We start from the raw sequence: 11,359 nt of genomic DNA, 5'->3' as shown, positions 1-11,359 counted from the left end.
TTTTTTTTATCTTCACTGTGTATGTTTTTTTCTTTTTTGGTTGCTGAAACGGATGATAAATGATTGATTATTTCCTGCAGAATAGCATTGATTTCACTTGCAGGCAGATTAGTAAAATACCATTGCATTGAGGTGCCAGTTCAACAAATCTGATAAAAACAGAATAAACAAAGGATATAACATGCATTTTTCACAGTAGCAGGTTATGTTTTATATTTTCTGTTTTGGGCAACTGTATTTTGAGGGGTTGGTGTGAGTTTTCCGGGCTGTATGGTCATGTTCCAGAGGCGTTCTCTCCTGACGTTTCACCCACATCTGTGACAGGCATCCTCAGAGGTTGAGTGGTCTGTAGGAAATTAGGCAGGTGATGTTTATATATCTGGAATGTCCAGGGTGGGAGAAAGAACTCTTTTCTGCTTGAGGCAAGTGTGAATGTTGCAAATAGCCACCTTGATTAGCATTTAATGGCCTTGCAGCTCCAAAGCCTGCTTAGCAGAATCCTTTGTTGGGAGGTGTTAACTGGCCATGATTGATTCTTGTCTGGAATTCCCCTGTTTTTTGAGTGTTGCTCTTTGTTTACTGTCCTGATTTTAAGGTTTTGTAATACTGTATTTTGATGCATTAAAAACAGAACTTTAATTCTGTTTCTAGTATGAGCTCCAAAGGAATATTTCAAGGAAAGCATACCAGAAGCTTATATTTCTGAACATCTTTGCAAAATAGGAAGCGTCACCTGACCTTGCACATTATAAGGTTCAATGTGTTGCAAATTACATATTAAATATAGAACAGTTCTGGATTTGAGTGTACCATATGCAAAGTATAGCTAGAGCTTTAGTGCACACTACAGTGAAATTCAGCAGGGCTATGAAAGGATAAAAGCTTTATCTTCGTTCAGTAGCTTTAGGACAGAAAGAGGATATTTAAAATTTCATAGTACTTCCTTTATTTCTTCCCTTGTGGCATTTTCAGACTATTTTGGTACATTTATACTATTCCACCAAAATACATCTACATTTGTGTTTTTATAATTTTGTGGAAAAGTATTATAATATGAATGTAAAATAACTTTTGATATGAATGGCATAAATAGTAGTCCTGTTGAGGACAGGAGCAGGAAAGCACTTGAACTCTCTTTGCTCTGTCATTGCTTTTTTCATATAGAAAATAATGCATTTGAAGAAAAAAAACTCCTGCAAAAATATAAAAAACCCAGGAACTTTGCTTGTGTATAGATCCTTCATGCAAATCAGTTCCTGGACATTATTTTACAGTGGTTTCCAAACTTTGGTCCTCCAGTTGTTTTGGACTTCAACTCTCAGAAATCCCAGCCAGCTTACCAGCTGTTAGGAATTGTGGGAGCTGAAGTACAAAACATCTGGAGAGCCAAAGGTTGGGAACCACTGATCTAGTCCAATGCCTATGATTAGTGTTTCTAAGGTTATATTGTTTACACCTTCATATGCACCTTCATGGAATATTAAGAGCAGGACTATCTGTATCATATATTCCCATCCTGTGAGAAGTCCATCTGTACGCAGTGGTTCCCAACCTTTGGTCCTCCTGGTATTTTGGATTTCAGCTCCCACAATTCCTAACAGCTGGTAAATTTGCTGGAATTTCTGGGGGTTGAAGTCCAAAACACCTGAAGGACCAAAGGTTGGGAACCACTACTAAGAGATTACTAACAATAATAATAGTTATTAGCTTTATTCTTCCCCCTTTGACTCACCAGCCTCTTCCCTCACATGGTTCCCTCCCTTACTTCACCTACTTCAGCCCCCACAATTCAAGGTTGGCCTCTTCCTTGTTATCATCATCATCATCATCATCATCATCATCGCTACTTAATTTAGCGCCATAGCCATCTACTATCTTTGTTGTTATTGTCATAACTGCTGGTGTAAATAATAGTAGGTTTCTACAGCATTTATTTGATGAAACTCAATACTTAATACTGCTGCATTTCCCACCCTTGGCTAATACTCGAGTCAATACGTCTTGTGTGGTAATATTAGGTGCCTCTGCTTATATCCGAGTCGGCTTATACTTGAGTATATACTCTGCGTGTGTGTGTACCTCTCTCTCTCTCTCTCTTTATATATATATATATATATATATATATATATATATATATATATACACACACACACACACACACACACACACACATACACATACATACATACACACACACACACACACACACACACACACATACATACACCGTAGCTGGAATTACATTTAAAAACTACCTGTTCCAACTTACAAACAAATTCAACTTAAGAACAACCCTACAGAACCTATCTTGTTTGTAACCTGGAGACTGCCTGTACCGATTTCCCATATATTATTAAGAGTCCACAGAATATTCACATCCCAAAATATTGGCTTCTTAGCTTATGAATATCACCTTCCAGCATCTTAAGATATATTTCCTCTTACAGATTCCACAGTTTTTGTCGTCGAATGCATTACAGCAGACCTCTCTGTGCTTGTATAATTTTATCCTCATGAAAGATCGGGGAAGAAGAAAAGAGTTTTGTAGCACCTCTAAGGCTAACAGAATTAATTTTGACACAACCTATCATGGATCCTTGGATGTTTCATATACAGTACCTCAGCCCCAGGCACAAATACTCAGTATTCTACTATTCCATCCAATATTTTCTGAGTTTGGAAGCTAAGTAGCATTGGGCCTAATTGTAATGAAATGCCAGAGATCTCAAAGCAGAGCTGGAAAAATACAGCTTAAAACCCTGAGGAACTAACAAGTGGGTGCATCTACACTTGGATAAACAGTTTGACACAACTTTTAACTGTCATGGCTCGATGCTATGGATTCCTGGGAATTGTAATTTACTGAGACTGTGCTGGTACGGCTGTACTAGGAGCTCCAAACTCCCTTTCGTTCTTTGAGCATTTGCATGTGCTTGTTCTGGCCATGCATTTTGCAGTTGGACGGTTTCTGCTAGGCTGCAGTCATGGGGCTAGCCACCTGTCTATCATCGTTAAGTTTTAGTTCCGCCCTTTTTTCCAGGTTCAGGAGGGAAAGGGAACCATTTTAGTTCAGTCTTACAGTTGGAAGCTCAGCTACAGGATGTAATAGTTTTCTACCTGTAGAGAAGCTTCGTTTCTTACAAAGTCCAGGGGAAAACACTCTCAAAAGCTCTGGCTGGGGAATTTACAGCCTCATAGCTTTAAGAACAGTTTCTAAAGAAAGGCTTTTAAGAGATACAGCTTTACAGCACAACCCTTGTTGGGGTTGGAGAAACGGACCTATAATTTTTGTGGGAAAAATCCTAAGGACTCCAGCTGGAAATTCTTCAGAGCCTTGGCTGGTAGGTCTACCCGGGTACCCAAGAAGCAATTTGGAGCTGAGAGTAGGGCCCACACCAGCAAAGCCTAGAAAGCAGAATGCCCAGGGAGGGGTCAAAAAGGGTTTTCCTCGTAAAGGAAAGAAATAGTTCTCCAAGCAAGTTGCCTGTCCATTGTAGACAAGTTAAGAAGCATTTGTTTGATTTGTTGACGATCTAAGATTGTTTGTTGAAGACCTAAGCAATAATAAAGAACTTGGTTAAACATTTAAACTTCTAAAGACTCTGTATAGGAAAACCCATAGGGCCTCTCATCCGAGGCACCCCGGCTTCCCGCTGGGAACAAAGAACACGTCCTGTTCAAAAGCCAATTGCTATAGGCCCAGCGCGCGACAACATAGAGACACCATAACTTTTTAGTAGAGAAGACTAAAGAGCATACAAACCCACAACTTCCATGATTCCATAGAATTGAGACATGGCAGTTAAAGTGGTGTTGAACTATGTGTAGATGCATTTCAATGCTGTCAAATGGATTAATGGCCTGACCCAATATAAGCAAAACCAGATCTATTTGTGTTCATTGGATAGCAAAAACAGAAACCGAAGGCAGAAATGGCACATTTATCTGAGAGAGATGGTTCAATTTATTCTCAGTTTCCTTCTAAAATAAAAGACAATCTGAATCCCTTTTAAATCTGCATTTTATTATTTGTGAACTGCATAACTTATGGCTCCAGAGTCAATTAATCTACTCAGGTTAATGAAGGAAGTATCTGGTTGATTAATTCATCAATTTTAATTGAAGAAGTGTTAAGGGCAAACCACTTTCCTTCTTTCAAAGCTATTTGGGTTCAGGTGAGTTAACTGAAATGGGGAATACAAACATTAAAAGATGGTCTAATAGCATGGACACTGGGGTCATTAAATCTTTAAATCCTGTAATTTTTTCAATATTGCAAAGTATCTTTCTGGCTATAACGTTTTTTGAAAACATCATCCCTAGTTGATTGCAAAGCAACTTATTAACCATTTAAGTTAACTGGTTGGGGACACCGATTCTATCCAATTATACTAGACTTGGAAACTAATCTTTAAGGTCCGAGTGAGAGCTACAAGTGCTTCGGAAAATACCTGTTACCATAGCAGCAATCATGAGCATTTCCCCTTCACTGTCAAATTCACATTAAGTGAAAATAGTTTTTGACAGCTGTGGATCGACATTAAACTCTAAAATCATTATTCCAAATTTTGAGAGGTTTCCATCATTGTCAAGAGCGGTACAATAATCCAGATCTTGTGACGACTATGAGACTTCCAAGGGTACAAACACTTAACAATTATATTCATTTTTATGTTCACTCTATGAGATGCACATTTCAACTGAAATACACCAGTTTAGAATGTTAAGACAATTAACTGGGAAAATAAAAACTCTGCATCTAATTTTTGCCTCATAAATTAGTAGAAAATACTATTTAAGCTAAAATAATTATGTAGCTAGAACTAGCTTCATTGCAGAAAAAAAATCAGCATGGTTTCTTAATGGGAATGTCTTACCTGTTTCAATAACTACTGCTATACCCATAACAAAATGTTGTAAAGTGAGAATCAGCCAATTAAACAGGATATCTTAAAATCTATCAAAAGATTGTGTTAGAATAAAAAAAAATCAGACTAAAATAGATTCACAATAAAACCAAGCCATTGTCAATTTAATCTTGACTTCTCAATGTCAGTGCAAAGATTTTACGAGTCTTCTAAAATAATCATTCGATTGCACTGCTTTGTCCAGAATGAGAAGGTTCGTTTGAAGAAAAAAAGAAAGAAAGCATGTGGAGAGAGGGGGAAAAAATAGTCCTCAAACTTTATGAGAACCAAGGAACAACCAAAAATAGAATCAGGATAATAATTTTACAAAAAGGAGATGCTTTTTCTGGATTCAGAAGGGGCCACTTAACTGATCACCGCTCCTTGTCAAGCTGATTTTTGTACTGGGAGGGGCCTTCCTGTTAACTGCTCCCAAAGGTAACGAAAGTAATGAAAGAATGGATGAAATGGGAGAAACAAATTCCATGCAAAACTCTAAATAGTAGTAGTAGTAGTAGTAGTAGTAGTAGTAGTAATACCTGGCTAGGCAAGAGTTCTCCATTGTCTCCATATTTTGGAAAGCTAACCTTTTCCAGTCATGAGAAGCAAGTTGGTCTATTTTTTTTTCTTTATCTAAGAGAACATGCTTGTGTTCTCACAGGTTTTGCTTTTGTCACTTTGCCAAAAAAAAAAAAGAAGAAAAAAGGAAAAACTCTGGTGGTTGGCACTCTTGGCTTCCTGAATAGGGTTCAGATCCCTGCAGTGTCTTTGCTGACCTCCCGATGTGACTGGGATTCCTTCTTCCAAGGGCTGAAATATAAATACAAATCCATTCCATGGCTATTAACAACAACCAAATCTTTGTTGTTCTTGTGTGTCCATGTCATTTTTGACATATGGTGACACTAAGGTGAACCTATCCCATGGTTTTCCAAGGCTGAGAGTATGTGACTTGCCCAAAGTCACGCAGCGGGTTTCCATGCCCAAATAGCAAATCAAAGCCCAGTCTCCAGAGTCACATAACTCAATGCTTAAAACACTACATGGTTAGAGGAGCTCTCTGAAGCTTTAAGTGATTTACTGCCTATTACAGGGAAAACTAGCTGATTCCTAATCCATCTAAAACACAGAACAGACAAGCATCTCAAGCTCTGAGGTTTCCCTGGGAAGGTATCCCACTGGAGCATTGAAGTACACCCAAATATCTGGGAGTTACTCTGGACCGTGCTCTGACTTATAAACACTGCTTGAATATCAAGCAAAAAGTGGGTGCTAGAAATAATATCATATGAAAGCCGACTGGCACAAGCTGGGACCACAACCAGACAGTGAAGACATCTACCCTTGTGCTGTACTACTCTCCTGTTGAGTACGCATGCCCAGTGTGGAATACATCTCACCATGTTAAAACAGTGGATGTGGCTCTTAATGAGACATTCTGTGTTATCATAGGATGTCTACATTCTATACTGCTGGAGAAATTATACTGTTTAGCCAGTATTGGACCACCTGACACCCATTGGGAAGTAGCAGCCTGTAATGAAAGGACCAAGGCATCGACATCTCCGCCCCATCTTCTCTTCATATATCAGTCAGCAAGCCAATGCCTTCAATCAAGAAACAGCTTTCTTGATTTAATCATACTCGCAGGAACACCTCAGCAAGCGAGAGTTCAAAAGTGGCAGGTTAAAACTGGGAACGTCAATCAATGGCTAATACTGGATGAGAGACTCCCCCCTGGGCACAGAGAAGACTGGGTGACTTGGAAGGCACTGAATAGACTGCGCTCTGGCACCACAAGACGCAGAGCCAATCTTAAGATATGGAGCTACAAAGCGTAGTCCACGACATGCGAGTGTGGAGAACAGCAAACCACAGATCACTTACTACAAGGGCATTTTCGGTGGTGGGCCCTCGACTCTGGAACTCACTCCCTAAGGACATCAGGCAGACCCCAACTCTGGCAGCCTTCAGGAGGAACCTGAAGATGTGGTTGTTCCAGTGTGCCTTCCCGGAATAATGATCCCTTAGCACTTTGTCCCTCTAAAGCACTTTACATTTTTAGGTCTGCTCGTATATCTTTCCACAAACACCAGTATCACCTTTTCGACCATGTTTCAGCACTATTTCCAATTTTAATTTTACATTTGGCCTTCCCACAGTTTTTAATTGTATGTTGTCTTATCGATAATGTTATATATTTATTGTTTATGTTTTTATTTTAATTGCTTGTATTGTTGTGTTTGGGCTCGGCCTCATGTAAGCCGCACCAAGGTTTTCCCCTGACATTAAGTCCAGTCATTTCTGACTCTGGGGTGTGCTGCTCATCTCAATTTCTAAGCCGAAGAGCCAGCGTTGTCCATAGACACCTCTACATTCATGTGGCCGGCATGACTGCATGGAGCGCCGTTACCTTCCCGTTGGAGCGGTACCTATTGATCTACTCACATTTGCATGTTTTCGAACTGCTAGGTTGGCAGAAGCTAGGGCTGACAGCGGAAGCTCATGCCGCTCCCCGGACTCGAACCTGCGACCTTTCGATCAACAAGCCCAGCAGCAGGTCAGTGCTTTAACCCACTGCGCCACCGGGGGCTCCTGGGGAGATGGTAGCGGGGTACAAATAAAGTGTATTATTATTATTATTATTATTATTATTATTATTATTATTACTACTACAATGGAGTCTGAGCCCTGCCACATTCACGATGGCGGACCTTCTCACAGCAACACCAGAGGCACTTGAAGTGGCCAGCTTTTGGTCAAAGGAAATGTAGTATAATGCCAAGTTTTTAACTTTGTTTGTGGTTTTTTCTATACATTATAAGTGTATTCTTATTTTCCTTCTGATGTGATAAATAAACGGCTAGAGATCAAAGATGAGGCAGGAAAGATATCACAGGTTTATCAAGCAATCTGGTTTAATGTTATTAGAATTCAAATCATGAAGAAAGTGCCAGCCAGCAAGGTTTAACGCACTAAAAGATGAGTCCTTGAGAAAGTCAAAGCATTGAAGAAGAAAACAGGTTGGGGGTGTAAGAAAGGGGGAAAGTTTGAGAGTTTTATCACTGAGCCATGAAATGAAAGTAACAGCTGATGAATGGGGGAAACCAAGAGTTGGTGACAGAAAATACTAGGATGCAAGATTTAAAAGCACGAGAAACATGAATGGCCACTGAGTCTTCAAAGTAATTACCAGGGAATCATGGCAAACTAATTTCTGTAAATCAATACATCAGTTTGTATTGTGGGCTGAATATATATGGCTATTATTGTCCTGAGGAGCATCTGGTTCTGCAGCCAATTTAAGTCCCAAAGGAACCTCACTGCTTTGCATTTTTATGTCTCTGAGCTCTGCGACTGAGAAACAGGAATGACTCCAGGCTTTTTGCTTCACTCTTATAATAAAAAAAGAATTCATGGTGTTTTATGATATTAGAAAGGACAAGTTAATAAGTAGAGATTATACAAGTGAAGGAACAGTAATAAAATAAAAAGAAAGCCTCGAATAGGATTTTCAGGTATTACTCTGCGTTCGTAGGTTCCAATATAGCCTGTATAAATGTCATGGTAAAAATGGCAAAGCTTCATTGGGGAATTATTTGTGGTATTGTTCAGCATTACATAAAACTGATCATAAATAGCCAAAACAAAAACAACATTCATGTTTAATTCTGAAAGGTTTTCTTCTCAAGGGGCAGGGCATGGAGGGCTTCAGGAAAGGGAGTTTTAACAGTACGCAGAGTCGTTTTTATTATTTCAACCCTGCCAAGGTCAGTATTTCTGGGAGCGGAGAGGCAAATTTCATGTACGGGTTTGTGAATCAAGCGCTCTTGTAGTCCCAGTGCTCGGAAAAGGAATCAGTCATAAGAAAAGAAATATGAAAGTATGCTATGTTCCCATATTGCACTTTAGTTGTGAAACAAAAAAGTGCACGGTTGACATCTTTGTACCTGCAGAAACAAGGTAGATTTTGAATGCATGTTTTAAATGTCTTTAACTAGACTCAAATGTATATTGTTGCTATCTAAAATGCATGGGGAATTAATATGCAAATCCATATCCATATTTAAAGGCAAAAAAAATCTTTTTTAAAAACGCAGAAACCAAAATAATTGTTCAATTGTTCAGGTACAAGTTGATGCTGAAAGAGATGTGGATAGCAAGAAATGTCTTTATATCATTAGTTATTGAAAGTAGATTAAAGCATAATAGGATGATACATAATAAACTGGAGGGGAGAAAGATTCCACCTAAATATTATGAAGAACGTGTTGTTGAAGGCTTTCATGGCTGGAATCACTGGGTTGCTGTGAGTTTTCTGGGCTGTATGGCCATGTTCCAGAAGCATTCTCTCCTGACATTTTCCCCACATCTATGGCAGTCATCCTCAGAGGTTGTGAGGTCCGTTGGAAACTGGGCAAGTGGAGGTTATATATTTGTGGAATGTCCAGGGTGGGAGAAATAACTTTTGTCTGTTTGAGGCAAGTGTGAACATTGCAAACTGACCACTTTGATTACCACTGAATATCCTTGCAGCTTCAAAGCCAGGCTGCTTCCTGCCTGGGGGAATCCTTTGTTGGGAGGTGTTAGCTGGCCCTGATTATTTCCTGTCTGAAATGTCTATGAAGAACTTTCTGATGGTAACTGCTGTTCGGCAGTGGGAAATGTAGCCTCAAAATGTGACAGAGTCTCCTCTGGAGGTTTTAAAGCAAAGGCTGGATGACCATCTGTCAAGGGTGCTTTGATTTTGTGTTACTGCATGACAGGAAGTTGGATTCGATGCCCCTTGTTGTCTCTTCCAACACTATGATTCTGTCATTCTATGTTGTTATATACATGCATGACTAAGGACCTTATTGCATTAGGAAATACTCTGTTTCTGAGACTGTTTGAGAATGATTTTGAACAGGTCTCATCACATGATGTTTGCCCTATTCCATCAGTATTCTGTCGGAATCTGTCTGTAAAGCATCGCAGTAATAGATTATTTGCAGATGGAATTCTAATCATGTTTATTTAAATACTACAAATTCTTCTATTGCTGAAGCATTATTTTTGTGTGTGATAGGAAAATTTGTATGCATCCCATCAGCAACTATACTTTTTTAAAAGGTCATAGAGTGATATAGGGGGTGTTTAGAGCCAGTCTTCCGTGGTGTAATGAGTCAAAGTGCAGTATTTTCAAATCGTAAGAATCATAATAATCAGATGTAATGAGGAGAGTATGCATCTCATCTCAATACAGTATGCAACCAGTCCTAAATATATATATATGAGATGCATACTGATATAAGCGGATTACGTTACATTACATTACATTATTTCTATCCCACCCATTTCAGCCCGAAGGCGACTCAGGACAGTATACACAGTCGGCACAATTCGATGCCAAAACAAAATACATACATTGATAAAGCAAAAACATTCAGTGCAATTAAACATAAACAACAGTGCATAATAATAATTTAAAAAGAAACGATGTCCTCTGTTCAAATCTTGATCCATTTACATTGTCTTGGCCGTTCCTGGGTCAATTTCCAACTCTAGTTTGTCTGTTTACTCTGGGGTTCCGAATGCTTGCTCTTTTTCGGAAAGTCAGGAGGGAGGGGGCTGATCTAATATCCCTGGGGAGGGAGTTCCACAGCCGGGGAGCCACCACAGAGAAGGCCCTGTCTCTCGTCCCCGCCAGATGTGTCTGTGAAGCAGGCAGGATCGAGAGCAGGGCCTCCCCAGACGATCTTAGGTTCCTGGGGGGTTCGTAGGGAGAGATGCGTTCAGATAGATAGACTGGGCCAGAACCGTTTAGGGCTTTATATTTTTATATAAAATATTATATCCCAATGTGATTATATCCCAATGTGATCAGGTCCTAGGAAAGGGGCAGTTTATTTATTTTATTATTTATTTATTTACAATTCTTATATTCCGCCCTTCTCACCCCGCAGGGGACTCAGGGCGGATTACAGTAAACACATATATGGCAAACATTCAATGCCAGTTTGACAAACAACATTTAACAGACAAATACGCCGAGGCTATTTAACTTTTTTCTGGCCGCCAGGGGAGCTGCTGCTTTTCATCATCCATCAACGACACCGATGAAGTTCTTCCGCATTCCACATTCCCTGGAGTCTTTTTTCTTTATGGCCTCATAAATTAGTTAAATTTAGCCTCCCACACAAGGTGGTACCTTATTTTCCTACTTGACAGATGCAACTGTCTTTCGGGTTGCAAAGGTCGACAACGGGCTACACAATGGCTGGACACCCACTCCAGCCCGGGCTGGCTTCGAACTCATGACCTTTTGGTCAGAGTGATCTTAATGCAGCTGACACTCAGCCAGCTGCGCCACAATCCCGGTGCTTCGCTCACACTTTATTCTGGTGTTTATTCAGAGTGTCAGATTCTGGATTGGCGCCAGGATGTTTTTTACCACCAGTTCCAGGGAGAGT

This window comes from Anolis sagrei, chromosome 3 (assembly GCF_037176765.1).
Source record: "Anolis sagrei isolate rAnoSag1 chromosome 3, rAnoSag1.mat, whole genome shotgun sequence".
NCBI classification, from domain to species: Eukaryota; Metazoa; Chordata; class Lepidosauria; order Squamata; family Dactyloidae; genus Anolis; species Anolis sagrei.
This window is presented reverse-complemented; position numbering follows the sequence as displayed.